This window comes from Lutra lutra, chromosome 7 (genome assembly GCF_902655055.1).
Source record: "Lutra lutra chromosome 7, mLutLut1.2, whole genome shotgun sequence".
Taxonomy (NCBI): Eukaryota; Metazoa; Chordata; class Mammalia; order Carnivora; family Mustelidae; genus Lutra; species Lutra lutra.
Window position 1 is genome coordinate 103,113,797 of NC_062284.1, and position 18,986 is coordinate 103,132,782.

At 40.6% G+C, this 18,986-nt stretch overlaps 1 protein-coding gene and 1 long non-coding RNA gene across 6 annotated transcripts in view; both read left to right on the top strand.

The window, feature by feature from the left end:
* FBXO34 (F-box protein 34) overlaps positions 1-18,986 on the top strand; it is a 144,266-nt gene that overhangs the window by 96,745 nt on the left and 28,535 nt on the right. The window contains exon 2 of one of the 5 annotated variants that reach the window (XM_047736131.1): positions 17,497-17,619. The exons of the other annotated variants lie outside the window; for them this stretch is intronic. The gene's annotated coding sequence lies outside the window, so the exon portion shown is untranslated. The remainder of the gene's footprint in view (positions 1-17,496; positions 17,620-18,986) is intronic. 5 annotated transcript variants of the gene reach the window in all.
* On the top strand, positions 15,841-17,040 carry LOC125103995 (uncharacterized). Its single transcript, XR_007128555.1, has 2 exons — positions 15,841-16,591; positions 16,811-17,040. It is a non-coding gene; the product is annotated as an uncharacterized LOC125103995 (long non-coding RNA).

Sequence of the window (18,986 nt, forward strand, 5' to 3'; positions counted from 1 at the left end):
AGCAACCCCTCCCAGCCTCACAGACTAACTTTCATAGTGCAAAGGCCATGTGGTTGAGCCTGGCCACACACAGGAGGCCGATGAGGTTGTAACACACAGAGAAAGTTGCATAGTCATGCTAGGTCACACGCGGGTGGCCAATTGAATTACAGTTCACCCTATCATAGCTATTTGAACTAGCCTATCACCTTGGTCAGAATTGGCACCCAAGTTCTGGCGCCCAATTAGACGGGGCCCACATTGTTTGGTAGTTAGGGAGCTAGTATGTGCGCTTTACTGATTGGATGTCTCCACCTGGCCTGACTCGTCCTTGTATTTGGGCTCTGTTATCAGGGACTGGTCGACCATATTTTACTGGTTTCCCAGACTTGCTTTTAAGTTAGTTCTTCGGGGGAGGGGGGGCAGGGTCATTTTAAGTTTTACTGCACAAACAACAAAATGTCTGTTTAACCGAGATGGAGTTGCTCTGGCTCAGTAGGCCCCTACACTTGGTGTGTATATGTTTGTGTGTTTTTGCTTTAAAAAAGTTTACAGGGGTACCTGGGTGTCTTGAGTCAGCTGAGTGTATGCCTTGGGCTCAGGTCATGATCCCAGGGTCCTGGGATTGAGTCCCACATCGGGCTTCTTGTTCAGTGAGGAGCCTGCTTCCCCCTCTTCCTCCCCTCCACCCCACCCTTGTGCTCTTTCACTCTCTTAAATGAATAAATAAGCAAAATCTTAAAAGAAAAAAAGTTTATAGTTTTCATATACTGCCAAGGGAATTTATGGCATGAAAAGGGTTAAGTACCCTTGAACTCCATGTTCTCTTCAGTGACTGCAGGAGTTATATGGTTGATGTGAAAGGACTTTTGGATACTGCTTTATGGGGGAGACTGTATTTGGGGGGGATCATCTCTGTATCACTCAGGTTTCAAGATTGATGGATTATTTGATTTTTTCAGTAACACAGGGAAGCTAGATAGAACCAAAATGTCAATTATAGAAATAAACTTACGATCATCTCTATTTGGGATATTCATTTTGCAGTAATTAAATTTCTAAGTAGTTGTTCCATTTGAGGGATATAGGAAAAGACCTCTTCTTTGAGTTTATCTGCTCTTGATATTCCAAGCAAGGACTAGCTTGCCAAGAACAAAAGTTACCCACACAACACATGTACTGCACAAAATAGTTTTGAAACAGAAGATGAGTTGGAAGACTGTATTACCTTAGAAACATTAGGATTAGGACATTTGCTGTTGAGTTTTTGTGGGTGAGAGTGCATTTGTATTTTGCTTGCCTTGTTTGTTTTGCTTGTTGGGCTCTTAGTATTGTATGTATTAGTATGAGGAAGGAAATGGTAACAGATTCTTCATGTTAGTAAGAATCAGGAATATGCACAAAATTCAGTACTGTAATTGGAACACAAAGCCGGCTGGAGTTCTGTCCTGCAGTGAGTCTGTTTTTCCATTTGAAATGCATTTATCTTTGGGTAGGGTGGGATTTGCATTCTCGAAGTTACAATGAGTTTCCAGATCCTTATCAGTCAGTATTAGGAGTGACTGTTTTTAATAGTGATAATGAGGCAGCTATTCCCAGGGGGAGACTTAGTCACTGACAAAATTGTCAGGACCCCAAAATAGTTTGGGAAAACTCGGGATGGAAATAGCAAGCTGTTTCAAAAACAAAACAAAAGACTCAAGCTTCTTTTTTGGGGACAGTGAGCTGGGGTAGATGGAGGTAGTAAGAAATTAGATGAACTTCCCTAAGTCTGCAAGCTATCTAGAAGCCGGAAGAGATTAGTATTATTTACCTAAAGCACTGTAGTGTGAATAAGAAGTTTTGAATATCATAAGATTAAAGTGGTTAACAGCCATTAATCTGAAATTTTTTCTTACATTGGCAAAATTTAATTTGACTTTGAAGAAAAAAATTCTCCTGGTAGCAGCTTGTTCTGGTTGCCAGTGTGAGAAAAATTTGGTAATTTTTGCCAGATATTTTACTGGTGTTAGGTGGGGTGTGTGTGAGGGGAGTCTTCATGATCCTGCAGGCCACATTGACATGCCAGGGTTTACTAATTAATAATGAAGACAAGATAATCTTTGTCATGATTAGGCAGGATTGATGAAGTCCCAGAACCTAGGTCAGGTTCGGTGGGGTGAGGTTCGGAGCCGACGGCTAAGAAAAAATTCTTAATACATCTCTGGTGCAAAAAGGTGGTTTATTAAAGCACGGGGACAGGACCCATGGGCAGGCGGAGATGCAGCTGCCCCGGGTTGTGAGGGATGGCAAGTTCTGTACCCTGCGGTTGGGGGAAGGTGAGGGGAAGGAAGGTTTCAGTGGAGTTTTCATATGCTAAAGAGGGCCTACAAGGTGCCAGGATTTCGGAGGCCTACTGGAGGCCTTGCCCTTGCGGCTTCATCAATGTTGTCTTTAGGCCAGCCATTAACATCAAGATAGTTGGGAGATTTTTTGGTGGATGTCACAATCCTGCTATCAGTCGTCTTTGTGAGTGAGATTTAGGACATTTGTAAGCCAAGGGAGACTCCTGTCTGGCAGGATTGTGATCTCTGCAAGTTAACTCTTGGTTTATCATTCACGGCAGTCAGGGCTGCCTGAGGAATGCTACACGTATGACTGAGGGAGAGCGGATGGAGAGGGGGTGCAAGGTGCCAGCTTTTGCTTTGTCCTCAGCCAGCCTCCTGCTCCCTCATCAAGGATGAAGATGAGGAATGTAGAACACGTCTTTATATACGTCTAGCCTACCTTAATTTTAAGTGCAAAAGGAATCTTTTTCAGATTAGGATTTCTCCATGGCTGCCTGCCTGCCAACATAACTAGCTGTAAAATCTTGTTTAGTTTTCCTTAAATCCAGAAATGGTTCTATACCAAATCCAAACAAACCAAATCACTCTTAAGGGAGTAAGCGAAACCATGTGTAGCTAGCTGCCTTGGCTGGCCTACATAGGTTTGCAGATTGGCTTAGTTCTCTGTGCTAAGCAAATTCCTTCTTAAACATCCTGTGATGACCATGACCATACGCGCCATTCATGGTGAAGGTGAACAGAGGATGTGACATTTATTTATCTGAACTGTGTTTTGCAAACTCTGACCATAATAACTTTTCTAGCTAGCTAGACAGCTGACAGCTAATAGCTGACCTGACAGCTATGTAAGACAGAATAAAAACAAATGCTCTCCAGTTGTGTTCAAATAAAACATATGGTATATTACAATTTCTGTGTACTGAAAACTTTTAATTTAGTGTCAGGCATAGTAAAGGTATGAAAGGAATTGAATTTGTTGCCCCCTTAAAGTCACATTCTAGAGTTAATTATGTTTATTTGAATTTTTCACAGAGTTCAGTGGAAAATCTCTTTCTGGTGTTTGGAAAGAATGTAGGCTTGCCTAGGGAAACCCAGTGTGACATATGGGGTCATTTGGTATCAACTGCTGAGCTAACTACCTTCTGGAAGGTAAACCACCACCTTTTCCTGAGTTGTGCCAGATTAGGTATCATGTGACCCAGCAATATCCTTAACTAGTAGTTAGAGTTACAGATGATTTTGAATATTAGGTGGTGTGGGAAAACAAAGGCAAAAGAAAAATTAAATTTCCGTTCTACTTACAGCCCATAGACACGTTCTTGAAACAGGCAGAGTGATACTCCTGTAGGAACTCAGCTGCCTTGATGTTAATATTTTGCTAAGGGCAAAAGGGATTCTTAATGATGTTTTTTTTTTTTTAAGATTTTATTTATTTGACAGAGATCATAAGTAGGCAGAGAGGCAGGCAGAGAGAGAGGAGGAAGCAGGCTCCCTGCTGAGCAGAGAGCCAGATGTGGGGCTCGATCCCAGGACCCTGGGATCATGACCTGAGCAAAAGGCAGAGGCTTTAACCCACTGAGCCACCCAGGCGCCCTGGCAAAAGCGATTCTTAATCTTAGCCTGATCCCCCAGGATCCTGTAAGTCTACTTTAACATATAAAAATTCCTTTGGAAACTTCCTTTATCTCTATCTCCCAAGATATATTTTTGCAGGCATCCCCCAAGCATATGACCCACTGATAAAAATCTGAAGGGTCTCTCGACTAAGGTTTTATTAGATAGCAATAGATGACCTTTTCCTAACAACAGCTAGCCCCTTCAAGGTCCTGGAAACCTTGCTTCCAAAATTCCTTAGAGACTTAAGCTATCCCCTCCCCCTCCGAACTTGAAAGTATATAATCAGCCTCTCCTCATGACTCCAGTGCAGCTCTTCCTGCACATGGATCCTGTCCCCATGCTTTAATAAAACTACCTTTTTGCACCAAAGACATTTCAAGAATTCCGTCTTGGCCATTGGTTCCAAACCCTAACATCTTTCATACATCATTAGACGGTAATAAGATGCTTAACTTTTTATTATACAAGTAATACATTTTTTGTAGAAAATTTGGAAAAACTACAACAAATGGAAGGAGAAATTTGTTGAGAAAACTTGTAATATGAAAGGGGAGTCATGATCTAAAACATTGTGAAGTTTTTCTGCTTGTTTTTCTCATGTTTTTATTTTGTATTTTTTATTAAAGTTTTAAATGTGCAAAATGATTTAATAGCTTTATAAGATGTGTTTTGAAAAGCAGCAGTTCTCCTCCCACTTCATCTCCCACTCTCCCTCTCTAGAGGCATACGTTTTAATTTCTTACAGCTGATTCTTTTTGCATTTATCTCTGTGTTCCTGTAGAGGAGGAAAATTTTTTTTCCTACTACCCTTCTAGGTTCTCCAGCTGGGGCCCTGTAAGTTGAACTGACAAAAGACAGATTAACAAGAGAAAAGCATACAAATTTATTTAATAAAAGGTTTATATGACACAGGAGGTTTCATAAGGAAATGAAGATCTAAAGAAATAGTTAAGCCTGAGTATTTTTATACTACATTTGATGGAAGAGTGGAATGTCATAAAAATGTGATCATATTAAAGAGTATAAACTAAGGGTACTAAACTGGAGAAACTTAGCAAAGCCATTTCCTTTGGCTTTCTCTCTGTATCCCTCTATCTTCACAGAAAGGGGTGTTTCTTTCCTCCAGGTCCAGGTATACGAAGGACATCTCTTACTTGAAGATCTTAGGCCCTGGTTCAGGAGAGAAGGGAAGGTCAGAAAGTCCTTGCTGCACCTGCCGTTTCTCACATTTCTTCAGTTTAAAATACTCAGTATGCCAAGGCACCATATTTTGGGGTAGCAGGTTCTGAATACTGTCATTCATAACAGCATGTTTGTATTCTGATTTCTTGATTTCTCAGCTTTAGGCAGTATTTCTTTTTTTTTTTTTTTTAAAGATTTTATTTATTTATTTGACAGACAGAGATCACAGGTAGGCAGAGAGGCAGGCAGAGAGAGGAAGGGAAGCAGGCTCCCCGCTGAGCAGAGAGCCCCATGTGGGGCTCGATCCCAGGACCCTGGGACCACAACCCAAGCCGAAGGCAGAGGCTTTAACCCGCTGAGCCACCCAGGCGCCCCTAGGCAGTATTTCTTGATTTCCCATTCTGGCAGGGTTTAGTTCTTCCTTGACTTCCCCAGGTACCCTTTTTACTTTTTCTTCTCTGGTCCTAATGTAGTTGTTTTTAACTTGGGTTAAATTGATATTCAGTGTGTACACAGTTAAGACAGAACACGTGGGGTACCAGGGTGGCTCAGTTCATTAAGGGTCTGCCTTTGGCTGGGGTCATGATCTTAGCATCCTAGGAGCTTAGCCCCTCATTGGGCGGGAGGCCCTGCTCAGCAGGGAGTCTATTTCTCCCTCCCTCCCCCTTTGCTCCTGCCCTCCCCTACCCCCCCCCCCCCCCCCGCTCATGCACACATGCACACACCACACACTGTCTCTCTCAAATAAATAAAATCTTAAAAAAAAAAAAAAGACTGAACATGCTATTCACAGTTAAGCCACAGAGTAATCTATGAAAATTTGTACTTTTCTTTTTTTTTTTTTTTTTAAGATTTATTTATTTATTTATTTGACAGAGAGAGAGAGAGATCACAAGTAGGCAGAGAGGCAGGCAGAGAGAGAGAGGGAAGCAGGCTTTCTGCTGAGCAGAGAACCCGATGCGGGACTCGATCCCAGGACCCTGAGATCATGACCCGAGCCGAAGGCAGCGGCTTAACCCACTGAGCCACCCAGGCGCCCGTAAATTTGTACTTTTCTATACAACTTTTGGGTTTCCCTGAAATTTTAATTTTTTTTGTTATTATTTACATTTAATTTGAAACTACTCACTAATGTAGTTCAGATTATATCTTGTCCATATTTCCTTTCAGGAAGTTCTGACACTTCAGATATTCACTTAGTTTCCCGTATTCTTAAAGATGTGCTTCCATCTGGACTGGTTGCCACTATTTTTATGCACAGCTTTTATCCTGGGACTTTTCCTCACCAGCGTCTTGGGGTTACGTCTTACCTCTTTGTGTTGGATTTCTTGTTTTCTAGATCTCCTGTTTTCCTGTTTATTGGTTTATGCTTTTATTTTGGCAGAATATATTCTGATATATTAGGTTCCTGATAATTTATGTGATTGGTTCTTTTCTTTGTTTCTCAGTGTTGGAAATTGCATGGTAAGGTGACTTAGTGTGAGTTTGGTTCTGTCCATTGTGCTGAGTACTGGATGAACCCTTTAAATCAGGGAACTACTTTGTTGATGACTTTCTCCCCACTCTCTTTATTTCAATTCATTTAATTACTCTCTACACCCAGCATGGGGCTCAGACTTATGACCTCCAGATCAAGAATTGCATGCATGCTCCGGTGCGTGGGTGGCTTAGTGGGTTAAGCCTCTGCCTTCCACTCAGGTCATGATCTCAGGCTCCTGGGATCAAGACCCCCATCCAGCCCTCTGTTCAACAGAGAGCCTGCTTCCCCCCCCGCCCCGCGCCCCCCTGCCTGCCTCTGCCTACGTATGATCTCTCTCTGTCAGATTAGTAAAAAAAAATCTTTAAAAAAAAAAAAAAAGAATTGCATGCTCATGGGACGCATGAGTAGCTCAGTCAGTTAAGCATCTATCTGCCTTTGGCTCAGGTCATGATCCCAGAGTCCTGGGATAGAGTCCTGCATTGGGCTTCTTGCTAAGTGGGGAGCCTGCTTCTCTCTAAGCCTGCCACTTGTGCTCACTGTTATGCACTTGCTCTCTCTCTCTCTGACAAATAAATAAATAATATCTTAAAAAAAAGAATTGCATGTTCTTCCAGCTGAGCTAGCCAGGCACCCCGATTTTCTCCCCTACTTTTTCCTTTTTTTCCCCTATTATTTTCTCTTGAACTCTGTTACTCAGGTATTGGACTTGCTGAATTGATCTTCCAATCTTGTTATGCTATTCTAATGAGTTTTTCATTTTGGCTGTTGCATTTTTTAATTACCAAGAAGGCATGGTTTTGCTCACTTTCACTTAGTTTTTTTCTTTTCTTTTCTTTCCTTTTTAAAGCTTACTGTTCTTCACGTTTGTGATATTTTCTTTTATGTTTCTGAAAATATTCATGCTGTCTTTTCCCCCAGAGATTTCTTCGGTTTGCATAAACTCTGTAAGGACTAGCTCTGTAATTTGCAGGGCCAAGTACAGAGTGGCAGTGTCAGTCATTTATTGAAGAATTTCAAGACAATAACAGTAAAGAATTAAACCTAACACAGAGCTCTTCTAAGTGCGGGGTACTCTGACTGTGTAGGTCACATACCTATGAAGCTGACCCTGCTCTCCCTTCCACCTTGGTTTTTCTGTTTCATCTTTTTTATGCCAGAGAGTCCTAACAATTCTTGGCTCTTTGCTGATATTTAGTAGTGGGATCTTAGCTGATTGGAAGCTCTGAATATGTAGTAGGACTTAGCAGTTGTCAGCTTCACCATAGGAAGATCTGGCCAAACAATTTTTTTGTTTTTTAAGATTTTATGTATTTGTCAGAGAAGGAGAACAAGAGCGAGAGTGAGAGAGGGAGAGGAAGAGAGAGAGCGCGAGCGCACATGCAAGCAGGGGGAGTGGCAGGCAGAGGAAGAAGCAAGTTCCCACTGAGCAGGGAGCCCAAAGTAGGACTGGATCCCAGGACCCTGGGATCATGACCTGAGCCAAAGCAGATGCTTAACTGACTGAGCCACCCAGGTGTACCCTGAACGAATTTTGATTGAGAATTTGTCATTTTCTTTAAATTTTTCCTAGACTAATTGGTAATATTCCCCTGACAAGTCTCTCCTAATCTCCCATGCCTGAAAATGAAGGCCTGACTGTCAGCCTTTTGGGAAAGGGTATTGATAGGAGGGGCTAGGGTTGGTGACTAGTATTGGCACATCAGAGACCATTCTTAAATTTTTAGGAACTTTGTGAGTCACTTGCTAAATGTAACAGTTACTAAAGATTAAACAAACTTATAATGAAATATATTAATCACATCAGTAATATTAAAAATTCACCACCTCCTAATTATTTTATTACATTTTGTTATTACGGAAGCTCTTGATGTTATTTACATCTAATTTATATGGTGGAAATACTGTTTAATGATAGGTTACCATGCATATCTTCTGAACTCTGCGTATAGCGGTATTTTTTAGCTTGAAGCAGCCATGGTAAGAGTATTTATACCATAAAAATTTTAGCAGATATTACAAATAACTCCCCTTGTTCCTCCCCTGATATCCCTGCTTCCCCTAGGTAGTTGTTAAACATTTATATTTACCAACACAGTGTGGATAGGGATCTAGTACATATATTAAACTGCCTTCATCTTATCTGGTGATTCCCTTAGTCCATATAACCCTTTGTTTTTAACTCTCTATAGATTATTGTCAGCCTATTTTAAGAGCGAGGGAAGGGCATTTGCCTGCCTGTCTGAAAGACTGCATCTGGGAATTTCATTTTAGGAAGATTTTCTGTTAACCCTTCCCATTTTATCTCTGCTTATCCTTTTGGGGGAGTGTTCCCTGATGCTTACCTTAGGATTCAGTTTTCTTGGGTCTTTGAGTCCTTTACCTTTTAGCCATTTATATTTCAGCTTTCCAAAATGTGTGGCTGTAATCTTTAGTACTCTTTGTACCTTTGGGTTTGTATCTTTAAAAAAACAAACACTACACTACACTACACTACAATACAACACATAGGTGTTTGGGGAAGGATCAGCAAATAGTGGTATGTGTTTAGTCCACCATCTGGTATTACCCAGAAGTCTGGGATATAATTCTTGAAATAAATAGGTATATAACCTTAGCAGTTTAGGGGGTTCTGAATAGGCTTAGCCAATCCCCTGCTGGTTTGCAAGTCCTATAAATACAGTCAGGAAATAATTCTTCTGATTCTAGGAGATTTTTTCTTTTCATAAAGCAGGAAGTAACTATAAGTAGGTATTAAATCAGATGTTAGGTTTTTATGTGGATGTGTGGGGGTGTAAGGAAACACATAGTGCAGTATCAGGTCACATAGTTTGGTTTGAGGAGAATTGGGATAATAGTACTTAATCATCCAAGGTCTGTAGTGATTCTGGTTGTCCTTCAGTGGCTGGATCTGGTGACCTGGTCATCTAATCCACTCTGAAGCAGGCAGGTATTGATTGCTCCATCATCTAGTGAGTCTTCTAATCTTAAGATTCTGTCTCCACTTGCAACCTCTTCTGCTCAAATTCAGTGCCCTTTCCCCACATTAGATTTGATGTGATTGGGTTGGTTGGACTCTCCTTTAATTTCGTACCAGGCCATTTCATAGTCCATTGAGATCCCCCCTTGTCTACTGATGGTTACCTTTGGAGAAGGTCAGAGTAGGAATGTCATAGGGTGCCAGGGTAGTAGCTTAAGTAAAAACAATTGCCTGTAGTCTGTAAGAAAGAGAATGTGGGCCACTCTAGCATTTAAGATACCTGAAAGGTTTTAGCTGTGGATAAAAAGAATATGTTAACAGGATATAAATACAGGACTATCCAGTTGATAAATTAAGCATTTCTGGGGCGCCTGGGTGGCTCGGTTGGTTAAGCGTCTGCCTTTGGCTCAGGTTATGATCCCAGGGTGCTGGGGTCCAGTCCTGCTTTGGGCTCCTTGCTCAGCAGGAGCCGGCTCCACCCCCCCCCCCCCCCCCCCCGTCCCACCCCTCACCCCACCTGTGCTTGCTCCCTCCCTGTCTTGCTCATTCTCTCAAATAATTAAAATCTTTAAAAAAAACCCAAAACATTTCTGCAAAAAGGGCTTCTGGCAACCACTGCTTCTTGCTCCTTTTTCTTGTCTCTACTGTCCTCACCACCTTTTGTGTTTTAATTAGGAGGTTTTGTTTTTGGTTTATAAATCCAGGTCAGACTCTTCATATGTGCTAATCGCTTTTTCTTTTTTTTTTTAGATTTTATTTATGTATTTGACAGACAGAGACCACAAGTAGGCAGAGAGGCAGGCAGAGAGAGAGGGGGAAGCAGGCTCCCCGCTGAGCAGAGAGCCCGATGCGGGGCTCGATCCCAGGACCCTGAGACCATGACCTGAGCCGAAGGCAGCGGCTTAACCCACTGAGCCACCCGGGCGCCCTGACTTTGTCTTTTTGTTTGGTTGGATTTTTAAAAATTGTAATTTCTGATCTCCTGCCTAGGAAGAAATGCATCTCTTTCTCAGGATTGGTCGAGAGGATTAGGTTAGGTTTTTTCCCATATGTTATGTGCTCAGGACCAAAATTCTATGGAGAGCCTGAAAAGCTTTTTTTCCGTGTTTTGAACTTTATTCACATAAAAAAACTTACATGAGTCTAACTATTAAATCATCATCACATTTTTAACAAATCACCGTAGGTGAAAACAATAGAATACTGTGAAATTGGGACTGTTTTGAGATATTTAGGTCCTATGACTGGCATGCATACCATACTTACCATACCATACATGCAAGCCCTCAGAAACGGACTTGGATTTACCTTGGTGTTGCCCACATCATGCATGTGAAATAGGAAATCTATAAATGAGGGACCTTGTCTGCATGGTGTGGGGAGAATTATGGTAGCACTGTGGTAGATTTAAGAAAAGCTCACTCGGCAGTAGGCTTTGTCAAGATGACGGTGATTGCCTGCTGACCAGCAACCTCAGAAGAGCTCCTGTTCTCAGCTGTAGATGGCAAAGCAGCGAGCCTTAAGGTATAACCGAGCTGCTGCCGCACCGCTCAGATTTTGAAATATCCTAAGCCAAGTGGTACGGTGAACTTTTCACCAAATTTACCAGCAGTTTCTTTTTTCTGCCTCCTTTCACTTAGGGGACATTTAAGTAAGTTTTAAGGTGGGAAAGTTTAAAAAATTTTTATGTACAGTCATGGTCTTTATTAAAACTTGTTAAAACTGGCTTGCTGTTGAAATAGCAGATGGCTGTGATAAAATGGGAACACGTCTAAAAAGAAACCAATGCAGATTAAGGCATAATTAAAAATATCTTTTATATGATTCACTAAAATGTTTTTCTTTTGGGCTGTTAATATTGTGTCCTCTTTTTATTCATCTTTGACAAAACCACAGACTTTTTAAAAGGACAGAAAATGACTATTGAAGGCTTTGAAATTTCTTCTTTTAGAGATTTTTAGGACTTGGACTTTCCAAAGTCAAAGAATCTTGAAAATAAGACAGTTACTTCTAAGAGCAAGGCTGATACTGGTTTTTATTGCTTTTTTCCTCAGTGAGTTGTAAAAATGTGGGTTATACTTATCAGGAATACCTGGTCCTCTTGTAATACAAGGAATATCAGAAGGATTTTATCTACTGATGTCTTAAAATGACAAAAGTTTTACATACATCCCTCACTTCTCCTCCCACTAAAAAAAAGATTAGGTATTTTCCTTTATTTCCTTTGCACCATTGCCCAAAGTAGGTATATATGACCTTTTGGAGGGATAACTTGTGACATTTCTAACTGGTCCCAGTGCTTAGCTCAGTGCCAAGACCCAGTAGGTGTTTAACATTCGTTGAATGAAATGAATCAATACTGATTCCAAACTGGTGTGTCTCCTATCCATTCTCTATAAAGCTGCTCCAGGGATCTGTCAAAAATACTGAACCAACCATGCTACTTCCCCTTAAAAATCCTTTAGTGTCCCTCAGCTACTTAAAGTTTGCCTCTCAGACTTTTTTCCTTCTTAAATTGTTTTTGGTATTATAAAATTAATATATATACTGTGGTCAGAAACCCAAACATTGAAAATAGATTAAAAAAAAAAAAGTCCCTAACTCTCCTCCCAATTGACCAGTTTGCTGGACATTAATGTATTTTTCTGTGTATTTGCAAATTACACATAGTCTTTTCAGTTTTGTTTTACACCAATAGTATTATACGAAAATACTGTCCCCTCTTACCTGCTTCCATTCCATTGGTTGGGTGAAGTTTTTAATATCATGGAAATTAATCCTTTGTATATATATTACATACACTATTCTCCCAGTCTTTTGCTTATGTTTTAACTTTATGGTGTCTTCTCCACAAATAGATACTTAGAATTTGTGTTTAGTCAGATATGTCAGTATTTTGTATATTTAAGGAAGGAGGAGTTACTTCCCACTAAGAGTTCAGAATCATTCATATTTGGCAGAATTGGATTTTACTTTTTTTTAAAGTAGTCTTCACTTGGGGCTTGAACTCACAACCCTGAGATGGAGACCTGAGCTGAGATCAAGAATTGGACACTTAACTGACTGAACCACCTAGGCGCCCTTGGATTTTACATTTTACTCATTCTGGCACTTTTAAGTTTTTATGATGAAGTAGGCATCTACCTTTCACTCAGATACCCAGTTTTCTCAGTTTATTCAAACATCCTGCTTTAATCATTTAGAATGTTGTTTTCTTTTCTTTTCTTTTTTTTTTTTAAAGATTATTTATTTATTTATTTGACAGATCACAAGTAGGCAGAGAGGCAGGCAGAGAGAGAGAGAGAGAGGAGGAGGCAGGCTCCCTGCTGAGCAGAGAGCCCGACGCGGGACTCGATCCCAGGACCCTGAGATCATGACCTGAGCCGAAGGCAGAGGCTTTAACCACTGAGCCACCCAGGCGCCCCTAGAATGTTGTTTTCTTGAACTATTTATTTCTGATCTCTTTCCATGCCGTTTTGATTACTCTAGTTTTTATGTATGTTTTGAGAATTTTATTTTTCCCACCACAAATCTTATTGACTGTTCTCTTTTTAAATTTAGATATAAATTCCATGCCATAAGATTCGCCTTTTAAGAGTATACAGTTCACTGGTGTTTAGTATAGTTACAAAGTTGTGCAACCATCACCTAATTTTCATAACCCCTTAGAAGAAACTTCATACCTGTCACTCCCCACCCTCTGACCCCTTGTCCCCACTCTCCAACAAGCCCCTAGGCAACCATTAATCTACTTTCTGTCTCTATAGGTTTGCCTATTCTGGACATTTCCTGCATATGGATCGTAAAATAAGGGATCTTTTGTGTCTGAATTCTTTCACTTAACATACTGTTTTCAAAGTTCATCCATGTTGTAGTATTGTCATGAGCATGCTGTGAAGGTGCACTCAGAAGTCGTGACTTTCCACAACGTCAGTTTTATTCACTCATGAAGCAGGGTTAACATAATTATAAAGCAGGTTCAGGATTGCAGACTCAGTGACATTTCATCACATGATTCACGTGGCTTCTTACAGGGCACACAAAGCAGAACACAAGTCACACAACAAACATGATAACATAGGGGACAGGGAGTTAACAAACCAAATGAGAAGTCTGCCTGAGCAGTCAGTCTGTGAGCACACAGTTGAGGTAAGTAAGGCCTCTGTCCTGTCTGGGTCAGCCCTTGGCACTTACTGCTTACTGTGTTCAAGGAGTGAATGATCTCAGTTTGGAGGTCAGTCAGGCAGAGCCTTTGGTGGCAAATGCCCTTTTTAAATGATCAGACATGGAAGGGTCAATGTCTGAAGAATCTGACAGTTTGCTGCAAAAATTCTCTCTTTTTAAAGGGATTTAATCAGTTTTGGACCCTGCAGATCTCCTCTGCTTCTGCTCGTTATCAATTCTGGGGTGTTGTTAACTGGTACTTGTCTTGGTGATACCTCATAGCTATAGTACCCTTATCTGCTTGTGTCGTTGCTTGACACAGTCCCCTGGTTGACGACTCCATCTTGCTTTCTCCTGAGGGGTGGGCAGAGGGAGAGAGAGAGAATCTCAAGCAGACTCCCTGCTGAATGCAGAGCCCAACACGGGCCTTGCACTCATGACCCTGAGATCATGACCTGAGCCAAAATCAAGAGTTGGATGTTTAAAGGACTGAGCCACCCAGGTGCTCCCATCTTGCTCTCTACAAGTGCTTGTACCATCACTTCATTAATCTGTTGTATGCATATACCATAGTTTATCCAGTCGTCCACTGATGGACATCTGGTTTGTTTTTACCTTTCACTTTTTACCTGTTTTAAATAGTGCTGCTATGAAATTTGTGTACAACTGTTTGAGTGTCTTGTCTTCAGTTCTTTGGAGGTATATCCCTAGGAATAGACTTGTTGGGACATGTGGTAATTTTTTGTTTAGTGTTTTTTGTTTGATTTTATATTTTGATCTTTTGTCTGGTAAGTTTTTGAACTATTAGACCAAGTAATATTTAATTTGATTTTTAACAGGAAAACCCCATAACCTATAGTTTGCAAATAAGGAGAGATTCTTGTCTCTTCCCTTTGAATATTTTAGTTCTTGTTTTTTGGTAATGTGCTGGCTGGCATCTTTGTTTTGTTCCTGGATATAGGATGGGAATCTTTTTAATATTTTGCTATTGGATATGCTGTGTTCTATAAATTTATGTTTCCTTTTATTAAGGTCAAGTTTTCCTGTTTGGTAAGAATTTTTTGAAAATCAGGAATAGGCACTGAACATTGTTTCCTTTTAGGAATTTATTGCACTGTGGCATCTTTCTTTCAAACTGCTAATGGTTCAGGAGCATTGGGCTTGTACTACTTGGTTAATACCTAGTCGAGTGGATTTTTCTTCCCTTCCAGGCTGATGGTTGTTACACATACACAAAACTCATTGTAGGAGACTAGTAGGAGACTAATGCAAGTGAGAAAACTAATGTGTTTTGTGTATGTGTGACCAATCGGAAAACCAATCTAAGAACCTCAGCGGCAAGTTCAGCAATGGTATAGAGCTGTTCATGTTAGAATATAGTCCAACATATTTATTTCCTTCAGTCCATTTATTTCGTACATTTTTTCCTGTAAACTAAACAGTTTAAAATCTTGTTATTCAGAATCAAGAAACACACTCCTTCTAAGTGTTTATAAATATATTCCATAATTGGTTCTACTGCTCCTCTCACCTTGTTCCTGATAAAAAACAAAGCTACAAAATGCTTTGAATTTTAAGCAAATGGCAAATTGTCTGTTCACAGGGTGCTCATCACCATAGTAACAAGAAGCCAACTCATTTTTGAAGTGGGGCAGGATGCTGGTCCATCGCTTTTCAGAAGGACCTAAGACAATCCAAATACCTTTTTGTAGATTAAAAAACAGTCCTGCTCAAGGTGTGTCTAAATATCTTCAGTAAACACAAGTCGCAGATGAAATAGTTTGTAGAGGAAGTAAAATCCCCATTTAAGGTTCTGTCACATTACAAAGACTCCCAAAACAAATCTAGATGGGCTTTACTTTCTGCCTGAAAATTATCAAGTAGCTTCCTCTTAAGGCTCATTAATTCACCCTTCACCTCCATGTCATACATGTTGAAGACAGCTGGTAGGGAAGGTCAGGGGGACTTAGGGAATTAAATGAGGCAAAGGTAAAAAGGTAAAAGGTAAAAAAGTGAGTTTTAGATTGACCCAAATTGTGTGGGCAAGGGTCACAGATGTAATCTTTGATTTAATTTACGTGGTAGATTTTGAATTGCCTTGTGTTAGATCTTGCTATGGAGAAAGGTGGTTTGGGATCTAAATATCAGAGATTTTCCTTAAATGTGTTTAAAGCTGTATTTAAAGCTTAGTTCTGGGGAGAGGATTGGTGGAGAGAGAAAAAGAATAGATCAGGATTTGAGATTTGTCTCCTGAAACATCTACCGTGACTTTTGGAGGGTGTCAGAAAATAAAACCAGATTTTCAGGTAGCTAGTAAAATATAGAGGGCTTTCTAATACTTTAGATTATGAATGGAATTAGAGAGTTCAGGTAAATCAAAATATGATCTATTGAAGGGAGTCTGGCTGGTTCAGTTGGTAGAGCATGCGACTCTTGATCTTTGGGGTTATGAGTTTGAGCTCCACATTGGGTGTAGAGATTACTTAAGGATAAAATCTTAAAAAAAAAAAAATCCATTTTGGACTAGCCAAATAATATGGATAATGATGGCAAATAAAGCATTTTTAAAAAAGTAAACTGCTGCACCCATCTTGGGGCTCGACGTCTTGACTCCAAGATCAACAATCACATGCTCTACTGACTGAGCCAGTCAGGTGCCCCTAAAAAAGCATAAGTTTAATAAATTACTACCAGGAAAACAGGCATGTTTGACATTCAGGATCGAAACACTCCCACTTATACAAACTCTGGGGACATTTTGATGTTTAGAACATTGAAGTTCTCCTGAAACAATTGGTGAGATTTTTATTCAACAAGTTTTGTCTATAATATACTCTTTTAGGCCTCATAAAGTAGTTAACAGAAGTCTTCTTCTTCTTCTTCTTCTTCTTTTTTTTTTTTAAAGATTTTTATTTATTTATTTGTCAGAGAACACAAGCAGGCAGAGTGGCAGGCAGAGGCAGAGAGAGAAGCAGGCTCCCTGCTGGACAAGGAGCCCAATGTGGGACTCGATTCCAGGACCCCAGGATCATGACCTGAGCTGAAGGCAGCATCTCAACCGACTGAGCCACCCAGGCGTCCCAGCAGAAGTCTTCTTGAGCTGATGTTCAGTCGAGGAAGATGCACCAACATGGATGCATGTCAGGAGGGAGGGAGCAGTTGTTGCAGAGAATGTAAAGAAAGGATAAAAGGAATAGGAATGTGGGGACTAACACTTCTTTATGTGGATAGTCAAGGGGTGCCTCTCTGAGAAGATGACACTTGAGCAAAAAGATGGAAATAGTCAGTGATAACAGTAAATACCTGGGTGTTAAGAAACAAAATTCATCCAAATAAATTTGAAGATCTAATTGGCTTTATTAAGTGACTCATGAATCTGCAGCATCCCACCTAGCAAGTAAAGGAGAGCTCCAAGGATATGTACAAAATGGAAGGTTTTTATAGGAAGAAGGGTGGAGCAAGAAGGTTATTAGCAAAAAAATAAAATAAAATAAAATAAAATAAAATAAGGTTTTGGGCTAGATCCCCTTCCCTTAAAGGGAAGGGCAAGGGGTCTGATTATGCTGATTACTCCATCTTCCATTGGGGGACGGAGTGGGTCCTTGTGACAGATTACTTCATTTCTGCTAATCAGAAAATTCCTGACTGACTGGTTAAGACTGCATTTCTAGGGGAGGTCGATACTCCACTTAGGTCAGGTATTACTTCATTTGGTGACTTCGCCTAGCCCAAGTGATGCCATTTTGGGCCTGTGGTTTTATTTTTAACAGGGGTGTGGTACAGAAGAAAATGATAGATGGAATTTCCCTTTCCCTTTATGGAATTATACTGGCTGCTGAGTTTGAGAATGGACCATATGGAAAGCAGGAGTAGAATTGTGAGAACTAGTGCAGGTAAGAAACCATGGTGGCTTAGAACAGAATGGTAGTGGAGGTGGTAGCTGGTACAAGTTGACCCTTGAACAACATGGGTTTGAACTGCATGGGTCTGCTTATCTGTGCATTTTTTATAGTACAGTACTGTAGATGTATTTTCCTAATATTTTCTTTTCTCTAGCTTTATTCTAAGAATACAGTATGTAATACATACACAAAATATGTGTTAAACAGCTGTTTGTTTGTTTTTTTTTAAAGATTTTATTTATTTATTTGACAGAGAGAGATCACAAGTAGACAGAGAGGCAGGCAGAGAGAGAGAGAGAGGGAAGCAGGCTCCCTGCTGAGCAGAGAGCCCGATGTGGGCCTCGATCCCAGGACCCTGAGATCATGACCTGAGCCGAAGGCAGCGGCTTAACCCACTGAGCCACCCAGGTGCCCAGCTATTTGTTATTGATAAGGCTTCTGGTCAACAGTAAGCTGCTAAGTTTTGGAGGAGTCAAAAGTTATACTTAGATTTTTTTTTTTTTTTAAAGATTTTATTTATTTATTTGACAGAGATCCCAAATAGGCAGAGAGGCAGGCAGAGAGAGAGAGGGGGAAGCAGGCTCCCCGCTGAGCAGAGAGCCCGATGTGGGGCTCGATCCCAGGACCCCGAGATCATGACCTGAGCTGAAGGCAGAGGCCTTAACCCACTGAGCCACCCAGGCGCCCCTATACTTAGATTTTTGACTGCATAGAGGTGGGGAGGTTGTCTGTGCCCCTAATCTCCCTCATTGTTAAAGGGTCAGCTGCAGTTGGAGTCTGAGTATATTTTAGAAGGAAGAGCCAATGGGAATTCCTGGTGTGGTTTGTGAGAAAAATGCAGTCAGGGATGACTCAAGGATTTTGGCTTTGGAAATTGGAAAAATAGGGTTGCTGTTTACCAAAATGGGGAGGACTGAGGAAGGGTGGTGGTGGAACGTTGATCTAGGGGTGCCTAGGTGGCTCGGTCGGTTAAGTGTCTGAACTCTTGGTTTTGGCTTAGGTCATGATCTCAGCCCCATTGGGCTGTGTGCTTGAGATTCTCTTTCTCCCTTTCCACTGCCTCTCCTATCTCCTCGCTCTCAAATAAATAAATCTTAAAAAAAAGAAAAAAAAGGGGAAAGAACATGATCTAGTTAAATTAGCAGCTGAAGAGATTTAGAACAATTAAGGGAATTAGCTCAAGCTCAGAAGATTATGAATACCTAGGAAGTAAAAATCCATTTGACCGTATTACAAGAAAGTATTTAATAAACCGAAGTTGATGAGGCTTTAAGGAGGAGCTTAAAAAAATTGTAAGCTATGCTTGTTCTGCCTTTAGGAAGGGGTGGAGGTCCTGAATTTTCTTAAGTTGAGGAAGT